Source organism: Triticum aestivum, chromosome 3A (genome assembly GCF_018294505.1).
Source record: "Triticum aestivum cultivar Chinese Spring chromosome 3A, IWGSC CS RefSeq v2.1, whole genome shotgun sequence".
Taxonomy (NCBI): Eukaryota; Viridiplantae; Streptophyta; class Magnoliopsida; order Poales; family Poaceae; genus Triticum; species Triticum aestivum.
Window position 1 is genome coordinate 509,068,937 of NC_057800.1, and position 6,404 is coordinate 509,075,340.

The following is a 6,404-nucleotide window of genomic DNA, read 5'->3' on the forward strand; positions in this document are numbered from 1 at the left end:
CTGCCGCAACCCCAGCACAGAATTGATAAACAGACGCACAGAAGCTGGGGGCGGAACTTCCGCACGCGCGGTACTACCGCGCCCCCCATGCAGTACTACCGCAAGGCAAAAGTCCCAGCCAGGGGAGAAGGGAAACTTCCGTGCCTACTTCCGCAAAGAAATGGAAGTAGCAAAAACCCGACACAGTAGTACTGCCGAGGGGCGGTACTACTGCCTGACCACATAGTGCGGTACTACCGCACAGCGAAAGCGGTACTACCGCGGTAGGTGCGGATGTAAAAAATTACATCCGCTCCTACTACCGCAAAGGGGCGGCACTAGCTTGGTGGGCAGCGGTAGTGCGGCTCCAGGGGAGCGGTACTACCGTGGCCACCTGCGGTACTACCGCGGATGCCTACGGTACTACCGTTGACCCAGGAGCAGTACTACCGCAACCAACAACGACAGCCAGACAAGGGAGGCAAGAAAACGGAGGAAGCTCCAAGGAAGAAGGAGGGGATAAGAAGGAGACGTGTATGTGATGATTCCACCCAAACCTTTCCAACGCGGACCCCCTCTTAATAGTACGGCTTTCCTACGACTCAAATCCACCAAAAAAACGTAGAAAAGACGTCGTCTTCGTCAGTCTTCGAGGGGCACCCAATCGTCTTGTGCCTAGCAAAGAAGTGTCTGGAATACTCATGGCACACGATTAGTCCGCAAATGCGTTGTCATCAATCACCAAAACACTTAGGGATAAATATGTCCTTACAATCTCCCCCTTTTTGGTGGATTGATGACAAAACGGGATTTGCACAAAGAAAATACTATTAAGTATAAGCAAACCCCTCCTCTCTATAATATAGACGGGCTCCCCCTAGATGTGTGCCACCTAGATGAGTGCTATGGACTGCATGGCACACGAATACTAGGAACAGAGCCCCCCTATATTATAGAGACAAGGTATATCTATCACTAGACAAGATAGTACAAACATAAGTTAAGTAAGATAGATAGAGTGCATATGTCTTACACCATATGTAGGATAGGTCTCGAAGGCACAAACCAAACAAAAGCAAACGAGGCAAACGAGGTCCAAACGACAAAGCAAACAAACACACCAAGCACGACACAACGCAAATCCCTACACTCTCTCTCCCCCTTTGGCATCGAGATGCCAAAAAGGCAGAGAGGACACCTACACACACGGGGTGGCTCAGGCAGAGAAGTCGTCCCACTGATCCTCGTGCTCCTCGTCAGACTCAGCGGCGGGGATAGTCTCCTCGAGGTCATCCTCTGAACTGGTCCACTTGTATCCCTGCTTTGACATCCAGGCAGCCTGAGGTGTGATGACGTCCTCAGACCCGCCAGACACATCCTCTCCAAAGAGCCTCATAACCTTCTTGTCACGGCGGTGACTCTCCTTGTCTGCCACGTGAGCCCTGTACTGTCCCTTCGCCTGCATGCAGAAGAGAGTCTTCATCTTGTCCTTGAGCTTCTTGGACCATGACGGCTCAGAGGAAGAAGTGGTGGATCTAGCAGCACGGTCCTCAGCAACATTCTCAGCAGCAACAGCCTCCCCCTCACCAGCAGCCCTCTTAGCAGAAGAGGCCTCAGCACGGGTAGTGGTGTTGGCCCAGTTGGGCTTGACGCGGAGGCTGATGGACTCATGGAGAATCCAGTCTGGAGCAAGGAACTCATCACCCGGGTACATCTTCTCCCAAGTGGTGGAGAGCAGCAGAAACAGGTACGGTCCATAGATAGGTACCTTGCGAGTGAACACCGCAAACCGAAGCTCACACCACATGATGTGTGAGACATCAAGTGGCTGAGTCTGAGAAGAATGTGCCTCTGCACACAAGAGCAACATGTCCACTAGATATGCATGTACCTTGTCCTTGTCGCCAATGCGTGGGAACAGAGTGTTGCGGAAGATGTGATGCATGATATCCAGAAAGGAGTTTAACACCCAAGACGACTTGCCATTGGGGAGTACCTTCTCAACAAGGAAGGGCTGAAGCAGGTTCTTGTTGGCAGACTCAGAGTTGGCATGGGGGCGAACGCCAATGGGGGTGTGATGCCCATCATCAGGAATGTGCAGCAGATCCATGAACTCTTTCCATGTAGCAGATAGCTGACGACCATTGGTCATCCAGGTCATCCTCCACTCCTCCCCGGGATGAAAGTACACTGAGGCAAAGAACTGACAGATGAGCTCAGGGTCATAGTCAAGGTGAAAGGAGATCATCGGCTCAATAGCAAACTGCTCCACCAAGTCCAGAGCCTCTCCAAAATAGTCACGAAACTTGTCCTTTCGCATGTGATGCATGTCTATCCACTTGACCTCCACGAATGTATTCTGATTGCTCTTGATTACATCCAAATAGATGAGAACCTATTGCTTGTTCTAGAACATCTCAGTGCCTCTGAGCACAGCCCGAGGAGTCACATAGGGATTGACCCTCCGGCGTTCGACATACTCAGTGACAAAAATCTCATCCATGCCCTTAGCAGGTTCCTTTTGCTTGCTGGCAGTGGTCTTGGCATTGCGCTTGGGGGCATTGGAGCCCTCTGGGGCTTCATCTTGGGGGTTGCGCAGACGCTTGGAGCCAGTGTCACGACTAGGATTGGAACGGCGAGAGCCACCACCTGAGACACAGAACGCAAACACACCCACAACAGCCATGAGAGAGTAATGCAAAGACCACAACAACGCAAGTGAAACAAGTAGAAAGCACACATGATAAATTCCTAGAGAGAGATTTGATCCCTATGGTAGTACTGCCAAGTGCTGCGGAGCTAAGATAGTAGTACGGCTCTTAGACGCGGTAGTATCATGCGAGATCACGGTAGTACCGGGTGTAGGAGCGGTAGTACGACCTTAGCGCCGCGGCTGGCGCGGTAGTACCGCGACTGCAGAGCGGTAGTACCGCACATTAGGCACGGTAGTACCGCACCGCGTCAGATCTGAACAAGTTCAAATCTAAAAAAGGCCCGTGAAACCACGGCGGTACTACGGTTGGACAAAGCTACCACAAGACAACATATCAAGTATGTTTCCTACGCATCACGACTCTCTTACATCCTACTCTTGCACATATTTGGCCTAAAATCTCAAGAACGACAAGTTTCTCCCCAAAAACCTAGAAGCAAGAGAACAGCCAAGAAAAAGAGGGATTTGGGGAAAAACCTTGGTCCATGGCAAGAGGAAGTGGTGGGGAACGATCCCACCAGTCGGAATCCGAGGAGAGTGGCCGGAGACGGAGATCCAGCGAGGGCCTCCGGCGCCGTTCTTGAGAGAGAGACGTGGAGAGAGAGACAAACGAATCGGTATGGGGAGTTGGAACTCCCCTGCCCGAGTCATACCCCCCACACGCCCTCGACGGCATGGTAGTACCGTGCCCAGACACGGTAGTATCGCCCGGCGCGGTACTTTCGAAGTATCGCACCAAAGCGGTAGTACCGTGCTGTGGCGCGGTAGTACCATGCCTCCCAAAGCGGTAGTACCGCGGCCAGACGCGGTAGTACCGTGAGATCAAGAAGATGCACGTCTCGAGCACACGAAAAACTGGATCTTTGCACAAAACACTCCGAGCCAACACGACACCACAAGACCACGCAACACACAAAACCAGAAAGGCACACGACAAACGAACCAACCACGAGACACCACCTCTCCAAAAGAGAGGGTGGTGGCCGTAGCCACCTATGTTTGAGTCAATTGGTATGGCACCGCGAAGAATTATCCTTGGGTCCATGACCAAAACTCGTCTTTGAAGCACAAGTACCATCAAACATGGCTAATGTGAAAGACTTGATTGATTTATGCATAATGGGGGGAGGCAGAGTTCATTGAGAGAACATCACTCCCCCTATGTCCATGCCTACATCTAAATAGGACAACACGTTGAGTATGGTGGGGTGTGCAAGGGTTCAAGCAACATTGCTCGAATCGATGATATTTAGCTCATGCCTTAACTCGCGGAATCTTGCTTCATCCAAGGGCTTCGTGAAGATATCTGAAAGGTTATCATGAGTGTTGACGTAGTTGAGCTCGATCTCTCCTCGCCTAATGTGATCCCGGATGAAGTGATACTGGATCTCAATATGCTTCATCTTGAAGTGTTGCACCGGGTTGAGAGAGATCTTGATGGCACTTTCATTGTCACACCAAAGAGGCACTTTGTCACAAGTGACACCGTAATCCTTTAAAGTTTGCCTCATCCATAGGAGTTGAGCACAAAAACTACCGGCGGCAACATACTCCGCCTCAGTGGACGAGAGAGACATACAACTTTGCTTTTTGGAATGCCAACTTACCAAAGAGCAACCAAGGAATTGGCACCCTCCGGAAATGGACTTCCTATCCACTTTGTCTCCCGCCCAATCAGAATCCGAGTACCCTACAAGCTTGAAGTTTGGTCCTCTTGGGTACCATAAGCCAAAGTTTGGGGTATGAGCCAAATATCGAAAGATTCGTTTGGCCGCCACATAGTGACTTTCCTTAGGTGCGGCTTGAAACCGTGCACAAATTCCCACACTCAACATGATGTCCGGTCTAGATGCACAAAGGTAAAGCAAGGATCCAATCATGGAGCGATATACCTTTTGATCCACCGCTTTACCATTGGGATCTATGTCAAGTTGGCACTTGGTAGGCATGGGAGTGGAAGCCGTCTTGACATCACTTAGCTTGAATCTCTTGAGCATGTCTTGAGTATATTTGGCTTGATTGATGAAGGTTCCTTCTCTTCTTTTCTTCACTTCGAACCCTAGAAAGAACTTCAACTCTCCCATGGAAGACATCTCGAACTTTGAGATCATGAGAGCGGCAAATTCCTCATTGAAAGCTTTGTTAGGGGAACCAAAGATAATATCATCAACATATAATTGGCACACAAACAACTCCCCTTTGACCTTCTTAGTAAAAAGAGTGGGGTTGATTAGCCCAACTTCAAAACCACGGTCTTGTAACAACTCGGTAAGGTGGTCATACCACGCACGTGGGGCTTGTTTAAGGCCATAGAGTGCCTTATCGAGTTGATACACATGATCGGGAAAGTAGGGATCCTCGAACCCCGGTGGTTGCTTGACGTAAACCAATTCATTAATGGGACCATTAATAAAAGCACTCTTCACATCCATTTGTTGTAACTTAAAGTTATGATGAGAAGCATATGCAATCAACATGCGAATGGATTCAAGACGAGCAACGGGAGCAAAGGTTTCACCGTAGTCGATACCCTCGACTTGGGAGTAGCCTTGTGCTACCAAACGAGCCTTGTTGCGAATGATGATCCCATGGGCATCTTGCTTGTTCTTAAATATCCACTTGGTTCCTATCACATTGTGATTCCCGGTCGGTCTTGGCACCAATCTCCACACTTTGTTGCGCTCGAAGTTGTTGAGTTCTTCATGCATGGCATTGAGCCAATCCGGATCTTCTAGCGCCTCATAGACCTTGTGGGGTTCCACACAAGAGACAAACGCATGATGCTCACAATAATTTGATAATTGCCTACGAGCGCTTGCCCGCTTTCTTAAGCTTCCAAGCACATTCGTCATGAGATGATCCTTGGTGGAGAGCTTGGAAGCAACCTTGGCGGCACGACGCTCTAATTCCTCCTCGGTGGTGAGTTGAGGAGCGGTTACTTGATCATCTTGAGCGCCGTCATGAACTTGTTCTTGATCTTGAACTTGCTCGGGGGAGAGAACTTGACCTTGGGCATCACTTGGTGTGTCCACACCGTCTTGAGTATGATCTTTCCCTTGGTCTTGTTCATGAGGTTGAGGGCCTTCACTTTGTTCTTCGGAAGCGTGTGGGCCTTGGGTTGGTGATGGCTCCACTTGAGTGGAGCATTGTCCTTCTCCTTCGGCCACAAGGGGTTCCTCAATGGGTAGGATAAAACCAACACCCATTCTTCTTATGGCTTGAGGAGGAATTTCATCACCTACATCACAAGTGCCACTTTGCTCCACTTGGGAGCTGTTATTCTCATCAAACTCCATGTTACACGTCTCCTCAATAAGTCCCGTGGATTTATTGAGGACACGGTAAGCATGAGAGTTTGTAGCATAACCAACAAATATGCCCTCATAAGCTCTAGCCTCAAATTCAAACAACTGAACACCTTTCTTGAGAATGAAACACTTACACCCGAATACCCGGAAGTACTTGAGGTTGGGCTTGTTACCGGTGAGTATCTCATATGGAGTCTTGTTCAAGCCCTTGCGAAGGTAGAGCCGATTGGATGCATGACATGCGGTGTTGATGGCTTCGGCCCAAAAGTTGTACGGAGACTTGAACTCCGCCATCATGGTCCTTGCCGCATCCATCAACGTCCAGTTCTTCCTCTCCGCAACACCGTTTTGTTGAGGGGTGTAGGGTGCAGAATATTGATGTTTGATTCCCTCATCACTAAGAA